The following is a 21,974-nucleotide window of genomic DNA, read 5'->3' as shown; positions in this document are numbered from 1 at the left end:
TGCTGTTACTGAAGCACAGCGTCATTGTCAAGCCCTAGTCTTTGATACACTTACACCATTAATCCAGGAAAAAAAAAAAACAAACTTTGAAGGGTTTTAATCACAAATGGATTACAGTTGATACAAGTATCCCTGATGCAAAAGAGATTTTAATCTGCATCAAGGAAGGAAAAAGCACACTGAGCTCTGTAATCAAGTTACCAAGATAATTAAAAAATCAAAAGAATACTTTGATTGAAAGGAACAATACCAATGGCAACTGTAGGGTTTTGAGGAAATGAACCAGCTACCACCCTAGGAACTAAGAGACAACATGTTCATTTACATTTCAGCAGTCACTGCCTCAAAACCTCCGATTTAATCTTTTTTTTTCTTTCCAGGTTTTATATCTGCTGAAAAAAATGATCAAATGTGCCTTTCATCTTGGAGGAAAACTAGTGGGATAATGCTGACAAACATTTTCTAATCTGAAAGAGGTCGCAGATCTCAGCAGTACGTTCTGAGAGGAGGCTGAAAACCACGTAGTAGTAGGAGCCCTGTCCCCTTACGCATTACTGCTGTTAAAGTTCTTTATACTTGAAGGTTTCAAAACACTTAGTAAAGTAAGAGCAGTATCAGACTTCCAGTTTTACTAGTGGATGAATGGCTGTGAGATAACTTGCCCAAAGCCACAGAATAGATCAGTGTAACAGTCACAAATAGAACGCAAAACTTCTGACACTGGCCAGCGGGACTGTGCTACCTCCCAGCAGTCTGCTTTAATAATGAGAATAATTTTCTCCCATTCCTTCATCTACCCCTCTGATAATCCAGCCTGTGTTGAAACCAACCAAAATGTTAATTACAGTTTAAAATTGTACAGTTAGACACCAGCAGGTTCACTGCAGCTGCGGATTCTAGAATCCAGAGAGATTTGAGACTAGCACAGCTCTGCTTATTTCAATCAGTTCTGTTTGCACCTGTGGATTCAGCATGCAGCCAAAGCATGTAGTCATCAAGAAACAGTGTGAGGACAGCGAGTCCTGTGAGTCTCCAGTCCATATCAGCACCCGACTTGTAGAGCTGGCCAGGAATTCTTCAATAAAACTCACCAGACAATGCCAAACTATCAAAACTGGAAGTTTTGAGGAGGAAGAGTCACTTCTGAGGAATTTCTTATTTTACATGCATTTCAAAATTGGTGGAATAACATGTTTTGACAAAAAAAAATTGTTTTAAAAATTACCTTTACTTCAAAACATGAATTACCATTAAAAAACCCAGTAAAGACAGCTGCAACTGAAACTAACATTTTGAAATCATATTTTGAAATCACACAAAAGAAGCATTTCAATCACTTGGAAGTTTTGCATATTTTTGGTTTGTGAAAATGAGATTTACGATGGAAAAATTGTGAACAACCTTGTGAGACAAATTTTTCTGCCCAGAAATTATACTCATGACACCAACAGAAATGAGGAAATGCACCAGATGCACACAACAGACCATCTGGGCAAAAAGTTTCAACTCCAGAGTACTGAATGCAGTTTCTCATACTGTTACTGGGCAATGATATAATATGAGCACAAGAATCCCAGCAGGTATGAACAAAAGCCTCAAGACTGCAATCACAATAAGGTACAAGTATGGGAAAGCAGAAAGTTCTGCAAACATCAGCATAACGTGGAAGGCAGAGAAACAAAAGAAAGAAGACAGGGCACAGACAGCAAAACAGGTCTCAACAGAGGAGGTCTGGTATCTGCTATCTTTGCTGACTGTGAAACTGAGGCCAGGTTAATACTTTTTCTATTTAAGTTGTATTCTCACGCCCCAATAAAGTTTAGACCCCAATGTACTAGGCATCATACAAACACACAGCAAGACAGTCCCTCCTCCCTGTTGGAGGTTATATTTTAAGGACTGCAGTAGTGGAGATAAACGTGTACTGGAATAAAGAGATAGTCTATGGCCAAATCATGAGGAGCCATGTAACAGGCCGCATACTTGCTGGGTATAGCAGGCTGCTGGCATGCAGGAGCTACAGCTCGGCTGAAGGCAGCAAGAATCTAATTGCAGGCCTGGCCAGGAGGACTGGGGCAGCTGGTAAAGATAACTGGCTGGCCCAGAAGAAGTAAAAAGCTCCCAGGGAAGGGAGAGTGAAAGACTATGAGAGCTGGAGAGAGCTTCATGGCTAAGGGTAAGATGGAGCCAGGAACTCTCAGGTTCTGGGACAAGACTCCACTACGACAGGGAACTCGTTTTAGAAAGAGAGAGGGAAAACTGTAGTGCTGAGGAAGCAGTACGGAGCCAGAGTTGCCCTCTCAGGATCTGGAAAAAGATCCTAAGTTTTGGGAACCCTTTATTGGCTCTGTCTGTTTTATTTGGAAAATAAAGAACTGTTCTAACTCCAAACCAGCTACAGGTGGTGAAGAATGTGGGCAGAATGAGAGACAGGAGCTCTGCTGAAGGGACTGAAGCAGCAGCAGCAGCAGTTCATGACAGATCAGATGCAGCAGTTCCAGAGAGAACAGCAGCAGTGCATGCAGGAAGGGACATTAGAAATCCTGGAGAAATGGCTGAGTTCCCAGAAGAAGTGTGGGGTTGTTGATCACACAGAGAAGCTGGAGTGTGAACTGTTAAAGCCACAGCTCTTTGCAGATGAGCAGGCAGACAATCTACAACGGAAACTGGAGGGTAGGCATATACAGGACATAGAAGGGCTGAGAAAGGAATTGACCAAACTCAGCAGTTAGTCCGTGGCCTTTTGGAAAGAGAGGCAAAAGGCTCCTAGAGCAGATGGAGGCTGAACACCACCACCAGGAATAGAGAGAGGCAGAGGTGGTGGCTATAAAATGGCAAATCCTACAGCTGGAAGCCAAAGTGGGAAGAGGACCAAGGGAGGTCTGCCACTGTGCCACAGCCACAAAAAGAGATACAGAGCCCTCTGGGAGGGGGAAGGCAGAGGGGACAGAGATTGACCAGGTAGAGGACCACAACCCAAAAGTGAACCCAGAGAAAGACAGACAGACAGATCTAGGAACTACCACACCCATGAGGCAGGTTGTAGAGACCCAGAAAGGGAGATGAGGAGGTAGGGAGGGGGAGAAGACCCCGAGAAAGACTAAGTTTCCAGAAGTGGACAGTAAACCTCAATGGGTAAGCACAGGGGTGTGGAAGCTGCCAGGCAAAGAAGGGGTCCTGTGGGTCACTATGGGAAATAGGTGGACCCCAACAGGAACCAATGCCAGAGACTACAGATAGAACCCCCACCCGCACCGTGAAGGACAACAAAAGTCAAGACCCCCAGGGAAGTCCCCAGAGATTATTGAGAAAGAGCTGAAGCCAGATGAGGAAACAGTAACAACACCTGCTACAGCCATGAAAAAAAGGAGATAAATATCCTGCTCACAGGGAAGACAAGTGGGAAGACTGGCAGTGCTCTGCTTCAGGGTAGTCTGGAAGAAACTAAAACAAGTATTCCAGACAGCTGGGACAGTAAGGTATGCAGTCAGTTGAAGGTACAAGACAGAAGAGCCAAAGGCACAGGGACAGCTAGCGCTGAACACCCCAGTGAAGCCACTCACATGGTGGCAATGTTTGATGGGCTGATATTATAAGGCAGGCCTATGTGGGTAACGATGGATAGAGACTACACATGGAGACTGCCAGGCTGTGGCCAGTGTGGGGTCATAACAGCCTTGGGACCAAAGTAATTTCCAGTGGGGTCTGGGCCCGGTGGGGAACCCATCTCAATCTTCCAAAAGAGAAGACTCCAGATTGGAGGCCTGCACCCGGGGAGAGGTGACGGACTGTTATTGCAATACAGAGTACAGGTGGGAGGCTGGTCCCGAATTAGAGGAGACACTCATGGAAGCAGGTCACTGGGAGACTCCAGGCTGGTAAAACTGATAACCTGTGTCTATGTTGTTAGTAAGAGGGGCCAGAGGAACACGAAACTCTAAAACAACCCCCCCCCCCATGAGTTGTAAAAAGGGGGGTGGGGATTATAACAGGGAACAAGAGGGCTTCTATGGCTTCAAGAAGAAACCTCAACAAGGAAGGGCAGACTTATCCTCAGACTGATCCATGGCAACCCTGTGGGGGACTAAAGAATTGCCTCACAGGAAAGGCAGCAAGGAGAAAAGCAGTTGGGTAAGAAGGCTGCAGCAGAGGGACTGACCGACTGACTAAGACCAAGTGGCCCTGGGGAACTGCAAGAAAGGAGATGAGGGCTTCCAGGGAGATATGGTCTAGTAGGAGACCCAGAGTGGGGATTTTGGTATATAGCCAGAGGGCTAGTGTTTACCGTTAAGTTTTACACCAGAGGACTAGCCATGATTAATAGGGGGTGAAAAGGTTGCTTGGTGCCAGAGAGCACATCAGGTTTAGCTGTGAATAGTTCTGAGGCAGTAAGTACCCTGGGGGAGTACTGCTTGAGGGCTAACTAAGGTTAAGCCAGAGAAAGTGAGATTGAGCAGCTGGATCCAGGAAGGTGATAGCTATGGCCTGAAGCCAGAAAAGCTCAGGCTAGTGTTCATGAGAGGAGAAACCGGGGCCAAACAGCCCAGCGTCCAAGAGGGACAGAAATGAGAGCCAAGGGCTCAGTGGGTAGAGCTGAAAGACCTGGGCTGGAAACACCGGGAGGATGGACAGAGACTGGGAACAATACCCTACTGCCCGGGGTTACAATTAGTGAGGTTGGACTCCTTCTCCCAAGAAGGGAGGCGGGGAAAAAAAAACAAAAAACGGAAGAGGGTTCCCCCCTGGGAGGGGAGGATGTGTAGTAGGCTACATGCTTGCTGGGTGTAGTAGGCTGTTGGCTTGCAAAGGCTACAACGCAGCTGCAGGCAGTGAAAATCTAATTGCTGGCCTGCCCAGGAGGACTGGTCCAACTGATAAGGATAACTGGCTAGCCCCGAGAAAGTAAAAAGTTCCAGGGGAGAAAAGAGCTAGGGGAATGGAGAGTGAAAGACTGTGAGAGTCAGAGAAAGAGAGATTCGTGGCTATTGGCTGCAACAACAAGTCAGGGACTCTTTCAGTTTCTGGGAGAAGACCCCAGTGAGACATGGAACTTGCTCTAGAAAGAGAGAAGGACGGCTATGGGACTGAAGAAGCAGCACGAAGCTGCAGTCACCTTCTCAGGATCTGGGAAAAGTCCCTAGAGCATGAGTTAATACCTTACGGGTTACGTTATTTTTTTGCTGACTTGGTGATTTATATTTATGGTGTTTCCTGTGAGGCAAGGGTACGCAGGAAAATAAGGAACTGTGCTGAGCTAACTCCTAACCTGCTACAGGCAATATGCGGCTGTGGTAACATTTAATTTGAAGGGGTCTGCTCTGGAGTTAATATTACCTTCACCACACCTATGTGGTACAGCTATTACCCAGCTATACACTTTCATCAAGACAGATGGTAGCACTGTGTACAGCTAACTTTGCCTACTACTGTCCATTATAAAACACAGTGTTCAGTGCTTATAAAATTTAAGTATTTATGCAGACTTTTTCCATGTTGGAAGTCTGTTTCAGGCTGATTTCTTTGGGAAGGCTTCAGCAGATATGGTTCCATTATTTCTAAAAATGATGGTAGAAAAAATGTGCTATTTTGTCCAAATTAAAATAAAAGTTTGCAAAATCATTTTGCAAAAGCAACTTCAGAGGAGGAACTTGAAATCTGGCCTTCATGTCAGGAACGCTACTTTTGCTGTTCTCATAGAAAACGACCCAAAGTCAAATTCTAGGCTTTTGAAAAAATCTTATTTTGCACATGCTCTGGAGAGATGTTATATCTAACAGCTATATTGTCCAAAGAATCTCTCTGCATCCCACTGAAGTTTGCAGGGACCAAGATGAATTTTTCCCCCTCTAGTTGCCATTCCCAGCTTCTAGAAACAGCAAGCACAGAAAATGAAAGCAGAAAGACTGCTTTTACTATATCCACAAAATGGAAGACATCGAATATGTAAAAGGACATGCTTGCAGCTAAGCAATGGCTTGTAGCCCCACAGAACTGGATTCTAAGTCACTTAAACCCCATTTTTCACAGCTGTCATTAATTTTGTCTTGCTTATCTTCTAGCTATCTAACTTAGACACCTGAAGTCCAGTTTGCAGAAGTGCTGAGGACTTGCAACAGTGACCAAAAACAATGGAAGTTGTGCTTTGAACATATAAAGTGATATAATAATGCTAAGTTCTCCCCAAAAAGAAACTGTAATAGACTGTATGCATCCCAAAGCAGCCACTCCAAATCAGTGAACAACTTTGACTTTGTGCTCTCTGTACCTCAGATACTCATCTGCAAAGCAGGGGGAATAAACTATCTTGTGTCAGAGAGATATTGTGAAGATAAATTCAATAATTTTTGTGAAGAATTCAGATGCTGCAGTGATGAGGACTACAGGAGCGCCCTTGGGGAAATTAAAAGCTCTGATTTTGCTGCAGGGTAATACGCAGTAAATAATGCCTAAAGCCACACACTGAACCAGGAGGATAAAACAAAGTATTAGCTCCTCATTAAGTGAACAGCATCTATCCTGGGTCTTGAATAACATGAATTTAATGGAAGGGGAGAGAGGATTATGTAATTAAACAAAACTGTAATGTACATGCAAAGGAGGTCCAATTAAGGCTGCATAGTCTTAATTTTCACATTTCTCAATTTTGCCAACCTTAGGTTTCCTTTAATGTAGTTAAATTAAAACATGATCAGAGAACATCTATCCAAAGATAGCATTCATGACTTCCTAAAACAGTACAACCAAGTCATAGTTACCAGGTTTCCAAATGAACATTTAGTATACAGAAATTTCTAAAGAGCTATATAATACCAAGATGAACTTCATTCTCTGAAGCATGTCCAGAAAGCATCAAACACTATCAGTATGAATCACCAATGTCAATTATTTGTAAAAAGTGCTTGGTTTACTATTAAACTTGCATGTGTTAAAAACCTGAGTGGGCTACATTCACAATACATACTGCAATAAGAAAGAACATGGTCAGTTAACTACTTATACTGATAAAGGAAATGTCTAGACTAACCTGCCAAAATCTTGTTTTTCTTAACTAGCATTCATTATTAATTTAGTGGCATGATTTTCATCAGGCTTGTCAAGCAGATCTAAAACAATTGGAGTCAATGGATCCTTCAAGCAGACTAAAATATTTTAAAATAGCACATAAGTATAAATACATGAGATGAGACTTACGTAACTCACAGTTTTAAGATAAACAGAAAGCGCTGTTCTCATTTCTGAGCTTGGTGTAAAGCATATTGAATCCAATGGTATTATTTTCATTGACCTGCACTTTGATCAGGCTTCCCTGCTCAGGATGTTACTTAATAATATTTTGCCCAACCATGTCAAATTGTGAAAAGCACTTACATTAATTAGGGATTTTTAGTATCACTATTGTAGCTAATATTTTAAAAGAAACTTAGACTTTCCAAAAATACTATACAGATGTCTTACGCACTCTCTCATTCCAACAACTGTGTGTCCATCTGTAATGATCTGTTAATGGATAAAAGTATCATAAATATATGCCATAACACATCTTAGGACTCAGGGACAAAAGCTTTGATCTATAGCTACTGAAACACAACACACTTCTACCATGAAGGATGTCAAACTATAGTCAGCAGAAACAGAGTTCAGAGTTTTCAACTTCCATAGGCCGGCCACCAGAAGACAGGATATTGTAACAATGATTTTCTTTTGGTCTATTTTTGTTACTGAGCGATAAAAGAGTGAGGGGCTTTTCTGTGCATCAGCTGGTCTGTAGCAACTGTCTGTTAGTGTATAGTTTTACACCATGAAAAATGAAAGCAAACCCATTAAAATCTCTTTTGGGGAGACAGCTACTCCAAAGGCAGCTCCCATGCAGCAGCTGGCCCACAATAAGGACTCACTTCCTTTAACCTCAAGGTAATTTGTTCATGTGCACATGCCCTGAGATTTAGAGAGTGTGTAGATATATGCCCTGAGATTTAGAGAGTGTGTAGATATATGCCCATGTACACATAATACATATAAATACATAATATAAGCATTTTTTTGGCTGCGCTGTTCTCCATTTTCTAAAATCATGCAGTCAGAAAAATATTACTCCAGAGTCTGAACACAAACACTGTATATATAGTACAATTTTCTGACCTAATGATCATCTGAATTTCCCACTGACTTCAAAGAAAGTTGAGGATGTTTCATACTTCTCAAATTCTTTAAGTTATTTTATTTAAGGAGAAAAACTTTAAGGTCTACTGAAAAGTCATGTCCTTAATAGTATCATTCCCCATTTGCTTTTTGTATTCATTGACTACCATTTTCTTGCTGCTCTTATTTTAAGCAGTATAATAACCCACTATATAGTTTAGCAAAAAATCACAAATATCATGAGTGCAAAAAAAAAAAAAAGGATTCCAAAATATCAAGCGAGTGGTTCTTTAAAGTCATAGTATAAAAGTATGAAGTTGCTAGAAAATACTGTCCTTTTCCCCCACCAATTAAGTGCCAGAAAGCAGTTGCTTTAATCACTGAATATTTTGACAACGTATGCTACATTAATCTGGGAACACTGCACAAATCAGGAAGTAAAGTACCATTTAATAGTTTTCATGTGTGACAGAAAGACCCAGAGTATATGCTATGATACACAAATAGCACTGCTCCATGTTAAACAGGATGTTTTTTGATTTCTACAATCTCAAAGGGTCCAAGGTATTAGATCCAGAATAAAAGATAATGGGAATGTCCTGAAGCCAAAGGGAAATTACAGCAAAAGAACATTTACTTACCCTATCTTAACAGTGATTCCTTAACATACATTTTTATAGATTCCTGTTCTGCAGGGGTGGGCAAAATACTGCCTGTGGGCCGTATCTGGCCCACCAACTGACTCTATCCAGGCAGCATGGGTGGCAGCTCCAGCCTCTGCTGGTGCCGCAGAGGAAGCTGGACCTGGAGATCTTCAAGAGGAGACTGGATGATCACCCTGTTGGGGTCACTTGACCCCAGCTGTCTTTCCTGCTTGGCGTAGGGGGGCTGGACCTGATGATCTTCTGAGCTCCCTTCCAGCCTCTCAGTCTATGAATCTTTGGACAGAAGCAGCCCTGCCAGGCTTTGTGATGCAGTTTCTGAGTGAGCCGCACTCAGGCCCTGGCAGTGCCCTACCTGCCCACAGCTCAGAGTTGACAGGAGTCACTTCAAGCATTAGGACCGTGCAGTGGCTGGATTACACCTGTGCCCAGAGGTGGCACAGCTTCCCCAGCACCTCTTGGCAAGGTGAAGTCCCAGTCCCAACCCCGGCTCTGGCCCTGCCTCCTGTCCCATCCACCCAGGTGAGGCTGCCCCCAGCACCCTGGAGATGGGACTCCCTCTGGGGGAAGGGGCTCCTCCAGGATGTAGGTGGGTGCAGCCTGCATGGCCCTCACAGGGAGCTGAGGCAGGCTCGAGGGGGCTGCTGGGCCTCCCCAGGCTTTGTGGAAGGCAAACGTGGGTGGGAAGGGGTGGGGGGCTGGCAGGTTTGGGGTACATGTCAGGGGTGAGCTGAGGCAGGAGCTCCCTTGTGATTTGGAGGGTGGCTGGGTAGTAAGAGAGCTCTGCTGGGTGGGGAGCGGAGGGGGTGGGGGAGCATCCTCCCTTGGCTGAATGTCCTGCTGGGTGGTTTTGATTTCCTTGTGAGAGAGACTATTTTGAGCTATTATGCAATCACCTCTATATGCACTACTCAAAGAAACAAATCAACACAAAATGATTTTTTAAAATAAAATTAAAATATTGTATAGTAATGTTTGATTTTAGTATAGATATTTTTTATCTATAATTTGTTAAAATATCTTTACCATTCATTTTGTGCGTGCAGCCCTCAACAGCTTCCAAAACTTTTTTAGTGACCTTCCAGCTGAAATAATTGCCCACCACTACTGTACTGCATACGGCCAGATGAGTGAGACGGATTCTTTCTGGCTATCGGTGCCTGTTGGACCCATGTGCGGACTCAACTGCTTTCAGCTCCTTTGTCAGTAGGGAATCTCGTAAGATCAGGGCTCCAATAAGAGTGGGGAAGGAAGGCAGTTCACAAAGATTGTATGGACAATACCTGTCAAAGAACAGTTACCGACTCCTACTTGAAAAATGCCCTCAAGACAGCTCTAGCAAAACTGGTATCTAATCTGACAGCCTGCTTAGGTGCATCCAGATAAGCACAGCTGTGCAGTAAGTGACACTGCAGTCACATTTGTGGTGCCATATATCACACATTTAGCTGCTCTCCACGCTGCAATGGAGCAGCATGTGTTGTTTTTTGTGGTATTTTTTTGCCCCTGGATATCCTGGGGTCAAAAAAACCTGTGCAAAAAACAACATCCCCCCCCCCCCCCCAAAAAAAAAAAATGTGGAACAGTGCATGTGAGGGCAGTATGCACTGCTCAAAAACAGCCTGGCTGGCCAAAGCCACGCTCCAGATGCCAGCCAGGCTCCATGCAGGAGGAACGCTACTGCTGCAGCCCCAGGAGGCCCCCAGGACTGCAGGTAAGGCCGCTAGCCCCAGCCCAGTGCTGGCCCCAGCCTCTCCTACCCCACCCAAGGTAACCTGCCATGTGTCAGAGGGCACATAGCACAAGAGTTCCTTGGGAACAACTGGCGGCAGCACAAAGTGTGTCACTGCTAGATGTCCCCAGGGAATCAAATGTCCATGCTTGTGGGGATGTGGCCAATGAGAAACGAGTTGCAAGATGCACTTAATTACCCCATGTATCTACAGTATGGGAATGTACTAACCAGGACATGGACACTGCCTGAGCTCTAACAGGACTTGGGCTCTTTCCCAGCTAATTCATAACATATGTAGCCAGGACATGAGGACACCTATAGTGAAGACACAGATCCAACACACACTGCTTGCCAAAGAAGTCCAATGTCAAATACAAGAGATCCTGCACACTGACAGCAGAATCTATGCAGACAATCACTTGAAGGTGCATCCAATTTTATGACCGATTACCTCCATACATACAAAATATTACCAAAATATATTACCTCCATACATACAAAATAGAACCAACTTTCAGTAGTATTTATATATCCCCATCATTTTAGATGCTTATCCCTTTGATTATTCATTATTTGATTTCTCTGATTGTCGCTGCCGGGACGTGACTAGCTGTTCTCAGGCCGCTCTTCCCCGTGGGGTAGGTGTTATCCCTTGTCGGTGCTCCCGCCGCTGCCCGAGCAAGGTCACGTAGATCGACAAAAGGCTCTTCCGTCTCATCCACAGGGTTGTCCCCTCTCTGGCGTCGCCAAGCCAGCCTTCCCAGGTTCTCCGGGCTCTCCGGGTGGTCTCCACATCCCGCACCCTGTCCATGACGTCATATAGAGGGGCCCAGTCTCAGCCCAACAGCATGTCGCAGGCCAGACGTGGGGCTAAGCCCACTAATAAGTCTCCCTGGTATTCCATAACCCGGAGATGAAGCCACGCTCGATGCATAGTTTGGGACTCCCCATGGAGACACGCAATGTTCACTGGCTCAGCCCAGCGGTTCCAATGTTCCTTCACCAGACTGGCTTTTACCATCGATTGGGCACACCCGGAGTCTAACACAGCTTTTACCGGGCGGCCCTCAAATCCAAGCCTTTACTACTGGGCGCTGCCACACTAGGCCCTCGCCTCCAACCCCATAACTGCAATCCATCGGCTCGCCTTGGGCGGGCTCCCTTCCTAGTTCTATTCCTCCCCTCGGGGAACTACGTGGCCACCACCTTTCTGCAGCCCTTTCTGGACACTCTCGTGCAAAATGCCCCCCTCGTCCGCAGTGATAGCAGACCATGTCTCTGCCTTGATTCTTCGGGCCGGTTTTCCACCGCTCGGCTTCCCTGGCAGCTGGTGCTGGAGGTGTGGTCCCACGACTCTTGCGTGGGTAGCATGCCTCCGCAGCTGTGAAGGCCTCGGCTAGTTTTAATGCTTCATCACAAGAGGCGGGTGAGTGCTGATGGACCCATCTCTGGGTCCTTTCCTCCAAGTCAATTAAGAACTGTTCTAATATAACCTTATCGACTATCATAGCAACCGTACATGAAGGCAAACTAACCCATTTCCCAAAGAGATCTCGTAACCATTGCAGGAGTCTCGGCCGTCTCTCTTCTGCCCCTTTCTTGGCCCTAAAAAGCCGTCGATAATGTTCTGGACTGATCTCTAATCGGTAGAGAATGGCTGCCTTGACAGCCTCATAATCCAGGGCTTCCTCATGTGTGAGAGCCCTATACGTGGCCTGGGCTCTGCCTACCACCAGAGCCCCTAACTGATTTGCCCATAATTGCCTGTCGGGGCCAGTGCTAACCGTGTGTCATTCAAAGGCCTCAATGTAAGCCTCGGGATCGTCCTCTGACGTCATCTTTGGCATCCGTGAAGTGGACGAGCTCTGCTGCATCCAGTCTTGTTGCCGTTCCAGCATCCTCTGCTGGGTCCCAGCAAGCCGTGTCAGAACCTGGAGGTTCTGCCCCGACAGGTCAGTCGTCGCCATCTCCATCGGCTGCATTTTCTTTAGGTAATCCCCTGACAGTTTCCCAGCCAATGCACCACTCTGTCGCCGCTGGGATGTAACTAGCTGTTCTCGGGCTGCTCTTCCCCATGGGGCAGGTGTTATCCCTTGTTGGCGCTCCCGCCACTGCCCGAGCGAATGTTCTCTGCCTGACTCCTTGACCTCGTTCCTGTCTGCCACGACTTGATGTTACCAGTGTTAGGGGTCAATTGTCGTGCATGCCCGTGGCCCAGGGTTCCCCGGCGGTCACACTCGGGGCTCCGCCACTCCTGCACCCCAGTCTCACACCTCCTTATGGTGCTGTCAAGCTGTTAGTTGTCTTGCTCTAGGTTTATTACTGAAATAGGGGCCAGCTTCCCTTCTGCGACCGAGACTATACCTACTATCGGTCTGATGCCCCCTGGTCTCCCTTAGAACTCAGGGAATAGATAAGCATAACACAAAACATGAAAAAGGCTCAACACAAACTGGGCGTACCGCCCCTTTAATTGCCCCCCCACACACCTTACAGAAGCCCCGTCTGCTCCATGCCTAGGCGTTCAGTTCCAGCCCCATTCCCCAGCACCTCCCGGTCCAGCGGCGGCGTGTCCTCCGGAGGCACGTCTCTCTGGGGCTTCCCCGTAGGCTGTCTGCCATCATCGGGGATATCCTCTGTAGTACTGCAGGAGCGATCCCTGGTCTCCCTGCTAGTTGCCTCTGCGGCGATGCTCCCGCGGCGTCCCTGACTCTTCTTTTCCCCGTCTGGGTGCTTCTCCCCTTGTGCTCTGCTGTTCTTGCTGGTCCGAACGGCAAGGGCATTGGGAGCAGTGTCTCCCTCTTCTCCCTGCCTCCCGCGGCGTGTGCCGCCATTTTTATTCGTGCCGGCCGGCACTCTGCGCTTGCGTCACTGGCCGGCCACAGCTGTATAAACAAGCGGCTGACGAGCCACGCGGGTTTCGCCTCGTGGTCTCCCTTCCTGGCTCAGGAATTGCCAGTAAGTATCTTTGCGTCCCGGGACAGTGATTAAAACATTATCATGACAAATATGAGCTGATACTTGACCAACACGAACATTTCCAAGGGACAAATTTCTATAGGCATATTTCAGATATTCTTTAAATGCAAAACATTTCACTCTTAAATCTTAAGACCTAGCCTTTCTGGGGGATATCAAGAAACTATATAAAGCTATTCTGTAGACAAGGTGAGTAAGGAAATTACTGTCCCTTCCCCTTTGTGTAAAAAAAAAAAAAAAAAATTACTTAATGGAACTATTTTGATTTTCTTCTGCTATGTCACGAGGAAAAAGAATCAGTGGAATTAAATGGGAGTTATTGGAAACCCAGCACTTTGAAAATCTATCTCCCTGTTTCTTTAGGTGTATAACTGTGTATAGAAGAGTTGAATTTTAGATCAGAATTTTCAAAATTAGCCTGTGCCCCCTAACCTTACAAGTAACCATGAGTAGTCCTAAACATCTCACCACTGATTATAATAATTTAAGCAATAATCTCCCAGTGACTCCAGATAATAGTTTAATAAAACGTGTGAAACTGGAAACAAATCATGATGTAAACAGTAGCCAATGAGAGGGCTCTTCATAAAGAAGAACAGTGACATTGAGTAAAAGGACTTCACAAATAGTTGGTGACCACTGTCCTTCCCATTACAAGGGCCAGCCAGACAATATGGCTGAGATGTGAACTCTGAGATGGCTACTGAGAAAGTAAGGTCAAGGAAGCTGATAGCTTTCTCGTTTGACCTTCTCAGAAGCCATCCACTCTAAATGCAACATCTCTCTTGAGTCTGTCTGAGGGGCTCTGAAAGCAGCTGGCTCCCTCATGAAAGCAAAATGGTCATGAGTCCCAGGGGTCTGAGGTCCAAACCACACGCAATCCACAGGAAACAAACAAAATATCTTCATGTTGTTTTGGCTGAGATTTCACAACCATGGAAAGTTGACAACACCAGCTTCTGAGCCATTAAAATCACCGATCTGGTGAATTCTGCACTGAAGAAAAAAAATACAAATGAAAGTTTCACTAGCAGTCTTAAATGTATATCATACTGGCATATGCTGTATGGGACAGATCTAGCTCTCTGTTTTTGGGTTCTTTGCTTCTGGAGACCTATTCCTGAGATGTAAAAGTAGTGTTTCAGAACAAGAGCTTCTCTCTCAAGTTGGCAAAAACCCCCATGGAAAGTATTGCAAACACTGGGGCAGGAAAACCAAAGTCAGGAAAGCTTAGTAAACTAAAATGGCATTTTGTTAATAACTGATAGTCATCCTCTGTACACACACAAAAGAAGTATCCACCTGGGAAGCATGGAGATAAGAATGGATTTTGGGGGTCTGCACAAAACTACAGTTCCAGGATGTTGCAAAAGATTCAGTTTCAGCCACCACCAAGATTGGAAGTAAAATACCAATCCCAGCTGGTTCATGTGACCTCCCTTACCGGTGTTTTGCAGATTAAGATGGTGGAGGAGGGTGTCTGATTTCTGTAGGCATGATTACTCCAAGAGCAGGGTAGAAGTTTGAAAGAAGTAAGACAGGGAGAAGAAATACAAGGCCTCCTACCTGCAGGAATGGAAGCAAAAAGCTGGCAGGGGGTAGGGGGGACCAACTTGGATTCTCTGAATAAGAACAGCATACAAGAGAAGCAGTGTAGCATACTGACAAAAATAAAGACCAGACATATCCTGTGCTTTCGTCTAGACAAGGGAGAAGGCCTAAACAGGAGTTCACGAAAAGAAACTCTTATGTCACGTCATATTCCTTGGTATCTACACGCACTGTCCCCCAAAACCTTAATCCCCTCAGAATGGATATCAGTTAAGTCTGACTTCATGCTTATCTCCATTGAGCTGCTCCAGTCTTTACACCGGATATGATTATGGGCTCACCAGAACAAACCTCCATGACACCTAGCTACCACACTGGCACTGTCAAAGGTAGCAACCACAGAGGTAAGAAGTTCTGACCACTTTAAAGAACAATCCTTTTTCTGCAAGGCTTATTTGTCCAATACTACATCTCCTTCTGCCCTACCGCTGAGAGGGAAAAGGGTCATGGGTTAGATACCACCAAGATTGCTGAGATACCACCAAGAGGCAAAGGAAACAGTAAGAAAGTAGGTAAGATAGTATCAGTATAACACGTATGGCTTATAAAATCTTAGCTCCTTGCTTCTTGACAGATACCACTGAATTGTTAGCACTGTTCATTGACTGTCTGCATACAAACAATAGGAGAAAGACTGTAGAACAAAGGCAACTTTTTGGCAAGTGAACTGGAAAAAAACAAATGCCTAAAACATTAGACTAAAGACGTAATGCATTAAGCACGGCATTTCAAAATTTAACTCATAAAGTGTTTTTAAAAAGAAACTAATTCCCAGAGGCTCTCAAAGATAGTGTTTTTGTCACTTATTTGCCTTCTATATAATCTCGTTACTTAGTTGCAAGTAGATGTTACTTGTTTAGAATACCTAATGAGTTAAATGTTCTATATGAACTACAGTATTTCCCCAAGGAAAACTATGAACAGTAACCTACAGACATGATAATGTGAGAAATCTTTTGTAATACTCACCGTCTCCTGGGGAAAAAACTGTATTCTGATTTGGTTGATTAACCACATTGTCTGTCTAATGCAGAACAACACATTTCAAACAAATTGGCAATATGTTTTAAGTGTATAATATCCAATAAATGCAGCTGTTAAGAGCTGAATAAGAGAGGGGTTTTCACATAACAACTGGAGGATTACAGACTAATTTGCTTGTCCAGTGCAGTACAAAATACCTTTAGTTGTTTCATTATCAATCATCACAACAATGGAAAAAAAACCAGATTGTGTCTGGCCTTGTAACATTGTCTTTGCACTTTTAAAGGTAGTTCCTGGATAACAGTGGAAGTCAACTGGTTGTATTCAGTGTGTTGCTACAGAATCTGGCCCAATATAAGGATTTTTCCAATGTTTAAAACAAAGCCAACTGCTGAATATTTACAGGCAAAGGAAATTACACCAAATAAATTGTACTATATAGAAGTATTTGTTTTCTAATTCACTGATCTAAATCTAACCCAGAAGACTACAGTTCAAGCAACAGCTGCTGAAGAAAATGCCTACCTTATGTAAAAAGTGCATTTAATGTCCCATGGAATGTACAGATTCCTCTCTAGGACCCAAATACCCTGCAATTGCTAGCATTCACAAAATATTAACAGGTATCCAAAACGCAAAGCCAAACACTACTGTAATAAAACAGGCAATATAATGTAGAAGTGTATTACTGTGTTAATGTAAAAATGTTTTATATTTCATGATACTGAAAAACTTCTCTCCAAAAGGTCAAAAAAGAATCTGTTTCCCATTTAAGTACAAACCCTTGCATGAGATTGTGTTCACTTGCCAAGTTTCCTTTAAAAAAAAGATTAATCCATAACATGAATATGAATATAATTTTTCATATTAAAATATAGATTTATTTTAAGGAAATGGATAATATTTGTATTACTTTTTATAGGCCTCTATAGTTACATCTGGTCCTTATTTATTTAAATTTTATTCAGCTTGCATAATATTTGTGCTTACAGTTATACTCTTTAAGATCAGAAAAGCCCCAACCTGAAAATTCAATGGCACTATTCATTAACATTCCTTCAGTCTGCAGTCATAGACATTTGCAAGCTCTCCTTTGATTTTGAAATAATAAAACTAAGGTAATAAGATGTTTAGTGTAAAAATATATGACTTAAGTTAGAGTGATAGAAAGAGCTATGTTTCTATGAATTGCATGCCAAAGCAAACCAACATTTTTCAAAAAGTATACATGCTCATTTTAGGGGAATAATAAAACGAGGACTATATGTAAAATTAACTCTCTCACTCTCTTTTTATTAAATTAAAATTGTGAAGGTTTATAGTATGCCATGCGTTGCACAAGTTAGAACAGATGCGCAAAAGTTTTAAAGTGGATGAGACCAGAAGAAAAAAGCCAATGACTTCAACCACTTAGAAAGCAGGGCTGCTTCTGAAATCAACTTCTGAGATGGTCTGCTGGTTTTGAATAGTTTTTTGCTTAAATTTACAGTTGACGCATGTTCCTGAAAGTGATTTTCAGTCACTTCTATGAAAAACTGCTTCTCAGTGGCTTGTTCCCCCTGCCAGACATCTTTCAGGCATGTAGGGTGCCTGTACATCAGTATGGAGCCCGTAATTACCGCATTGCAGCAGCCTCCCACATCTTATGTATTAGTGTCCCCACGCTTCAAAATGGCAGCGTGGGCACTTGAACTAATGGTGATTAAAATGAATGTTTCCAACTTCAGTTTTCAAACTGCAAGTGTATCACTGCAGTTACACACATCAGTTTGCTACAAAACATGGATCAGATATTAAATGTATTACCCTACATACAGAAACTGCTTTTTTGGATAATTGAAGAGTGATTAAAGACATAAATCTCAGCCATTTTGAGATTTGTCTGTTGCTTTTTCATTCATTCCAGTATAACGCAGAGTCTGCAGAGCTGGCTGGGGACTCTGAAAGCCTGGGTGGTAGGATGGGGTGCATATCATATGCCAGAGACATTCTGCCAAATGTGGCAATCTTGGGACTACCAAGTGAAAAAGGATATTCTTGCCAGTTTTATGATTGGCACTGGCAGTGGCACTTAATTTCATTCAGCAACCGAAAGGTCTTGGAGAACTTGTTTTGTTTCAAAAACACCATGTTTTGGTGTTTTTTTCTTCTTGGAATTTGCAGTTCATGAGCTACTGAAAAGGTTTTGACCTCATTTTCACCTAAAACAACATTTAAGAACTTCATGCTAATTTGGAGCCCTGCTTTTCAACCAACTAAGTTCCAGCATCCCCTGGCTTTAAAAAAGAGTAACGTGCTGGATGGTTCATTGCACCTCTCTGCTGAGTTGAGGGCATGGACAAACATACATCTGGAGAGGCTTCAAAAAGGGGAAGGGGAAGCTGCTGCTGCTCTAACCATTACTTCCGCATAAGCCCGCAGCAATACAAATGCATTAAGTTGCCCCAGCTTTAACCCTGGATGAAGCAGAGTTACAGCTGCAGTGGTCTTCCCACAATTGTATTTCCATAGGCTTGTGCAGAATTAAGGGTTATGGGGTACCAGGTGCTGTCCAGAACAGTAGCTCCACCTCCCCTTTTGAAGCAGATACATTTGCCCGTGCCCTGAGAGGGCACGAGCAGGAGAACCAGTCCACAGAATGAAAAGGAGTAGCTGCTCCTGCTTAAATGCTGGGGCAGTGCCAACAGGAGAGAAAAGGCCCAGTATAAATGTTGATGATTTTCAAGGACAGACCCGACCTCCCCAAAGCTATCGTTGTTTTAACCTTTTTTCATTTGCGGCCCCCTAAAACATTTGAATGGAAGTGTGGACCCCTTAGACATAGTCAGTGGACCTCAGACAGTCACAGGACCTTCAGGGGTCCACAGACCATAGGTTGAAAAATCACTGTACTATGACATTGTTTCCATCTAAGATCTCTCAGCCTCTCTGGAGAGACAAGTTTTTCAATTTAATATTAACATCATCTTTCCAGCTAACACCATCTTTAGGAGCTAGGATACTCATTTATGACCGCCTCAGCAAATTAACCTTTCTGCAACTACAATTCATGTTTTGTGACCCTATTTTGTGATTTTTGATTAGCTATCAAAGATTATGATTTCAAAGTCACACAGTATATTTCATTTTTAAAACTGAGCCCATATTTGGCAGGGCTGCTAGATCAACCATTTGTAAAGTTAGAGCTATATATTTTGAACTTAAAAGCTCCAAAGTAACTTTAACATGGACATTTCTACTGAAAGCACAATGCTTTTGTGCATCAATAGTGTTAACTGAAAAAAATCAGAGCACCTTTTGCTGTAAGTGCATCTGAAAACATATTGGACAAGGTCTCTGCGCTACTGTCATTTCTTCCTGGTAACACATCCTAGTGGGCTGGAGTGGGGGAGGCAAAGGGGAAGGGGAATAGACCTCTGGATTACTCAAGATATGAAATTATAATGATCAATTATCCTGAGGTAAACTATACCACTGAAGGGGCTTTCAGGACAGAGAACAGCTCAACAGGGCAGACAACAAATCTGGAAGGAAGTGTCAGCTTTGCTCTTAGCTGGCCACTTGCTTTCCCGTCCCTAGAGAGAATCTTTCCGTGGCACGGTCAGGAAAACCTCATTCCTATCTTCTTCTGCAGCATTATATCACATTAGTGCAAGCTAGCAGGCCTTGATTATATGCCTGGTAAGTAGGAGAGTACTCTCATTCTTCTGCTCCCCTTAAGCTAATTTTAACAAAGAATTGTAGCAAAAATGTTGAAGCTGTTTACAGTCTTCAAATTTATTTCACTTGCTAAGAAAAGCAATGGGCCATGGACACTACAATTTCTTGGCATTTGACTAGGGCTGAAACGGTGGCAGATTTATATGGTTTTGAGTGTCAAGTAACTCATAAGCAGTAAATTCACGGAGTATATTTAAAAAAAAGGCAAAGTAACTTTCATTCAGTTGAAAGACAAAGATGAAGCAGCAAGGGCTATGTAAAGTACAAGTGGGTATTTTGCACTTTCTTTGCATCTTCTATCTTAGAGAAAAGGTTTTTCTAGCAAGTCCATGTGGTGTTTCCCTTCTTCCCACTTCTGGTTTTATGTCATTCATTTTTCAATATAGACATTCATAACTTTGCCTTCATAAAAAAAACCAAAACATGGCATCACTGGGGAGCAGGTCAACAGCTGGAGTAAAGAAGCTCTGCTGAAATCAGTTGTACAAGCCTGATGATGCCATGTGAAGATATAGCCTTGAATTTCAGCTTGTAAGGTGAGAGACTTTGCTTCTGGTTATTTAAATGCAAGTCTCACTGAAACCAAAGGAGGTTGTGAGTCCAGAACTTAAGAAAAAAATAAAGTCTTGGGTTTCATACAGTAAATTAGGAAGTCACACTGTGGTTAACTGCAACTTATTTATTGCTAAATAGTATTACATGATTTTGAATGCTCAAAATGAGTACCGTGAAGACAAGCTACAATTTATTTTACCAGGTCTTGTAATTCCAGAAAGTCAGACATGTTTAAGAACTTGCTGCGTACAGATGAACACCTATAGGACTGGAAGTAAGTTGTTAAGTGCAACAATTGTTTTCTTTAGAAATTCTTCACTGGACATTTTAATAAATAAGAGAAATACAGTTCACGGTTTGTAGCTAAATCACAGTGTCATTTACGTTTTTCTTGTTTGGCTTTCCCAGTGAAATGTTTTGTATACAATAAGAAATCTTCACAACTACATTTCAGATTATGTGCAACGGGATGCTACTTGTAATTTTCATACTCTTTTTACATGAAAGAAGGAGAAAGCCTCTGATATAGACGGACTTGAACCTAAAACATTCCAGGGTTTCACAGTACCAAAACAGTGATATTTTGAGAACAAACGAAATTAACTGAGTTTTGCCCACCTTCATGTGAAACAGAACCATTTATCTGAACCCTACAGACATTTGACAAGGTAGATCAATGGGACCAAAAATCTGAACCTCTCTAGATACATGCTGTGAAATTTTAAATTGAAGATATGGCTTATATTTTGCAAAGCAAAACCACTCATTTAGGCCCATTGCTCTAATTTTTTTTTCTTTTGCTTAAAATGGATGAATTCCTCACAGCTGTTTTAAGTTTTCTATTGCTGACAGTAACTGAACATTCTTGTTTAATGATTCCATATTTCCAGGAATAATCATACGTAAAGAGATTACAGAGCATTTTTAACCTTTTTAATGGTGAGACTGAATGGAAGGATGCACACTACAATTGTATACTGAAAGCTTCTGACTTGATGACAGAAGAGCTGCATATAGAAATTTTACTAAATTGCTGCATTGCATCTCTGAGAGAAAGACTGAAGGGCTAATATAGCAATTTACCTGGCAATAGCTATCCACAGCACAAAATAAGAAAAAAGATTTAGTGGAGCTAACCTTCTAAACTTACATATTGACGGCATACACTAACAGTGGTGATTACCACATGAATTAGGGTTGCATTGAAGATAAATCACATTTTTAAGCAGCATGGCTGGAAGGAAAGACTAAACAAAGGATCACAGGCAACACTAATAAGATTATCTGTGCTGATTTTTGTTCAGCTGGGGGTGTCTCTGGCACAGTTTTAATAGGCATGGAGCAAAAACAAACTACTAGTGCACAACAAAATCATCAATATTTTAAAAGCATATAGGCATTTACAGAAAGTAATGTTGAATCATGCTGCCTCCTTGATATTCCTCTTATGGCCTAGTCATCCTGATGGAAAAGCTGGTTGAAAAGCTTTAATTGACAAAGCATAAACTGTAGAGGGGTGCCCAATTGTCTACTTTAATCAAAAAGGAAGAAACTAGAAAAACATATAAATATATGCAATTTAAAAGGTA

The 21,974-nt window shown here is 43.0% G+C and overlaps 1 protein-coding gene across 5 annotated transcripts in view; it reads right to left on the bottom strand.

Moving 5' to 3' along the window:
• The window catches only part of PATJ (PATJ crumbs cell polarity complex component), a 238,175-nt gene that overhangs the window by 38,130 nt on the left and 178,071 nt on the right, over window positions 1-21,974 (bottom strand). The gene's annotated exons all lie outside the window — the stretch shown is intronic.

Source organism: Crocodylus siamensis, chromosome 5 (assembly GCF_052110815.1).
Source record: "Crocodylus siamensis isolate JL-2025a chromosome 5, ASM5211081v1, whole genome shotgun sequence".
Taxonomy (NCBI): domain Eukaryota; kingdom Metazoa; phylum Chordata; order Crocodylia; family Crocodylidae; genus Crocodylus; species Crocodylus siamensis.
This window is presented reverse-complemented; position numbering and strand designations above follow the sequence as displayed.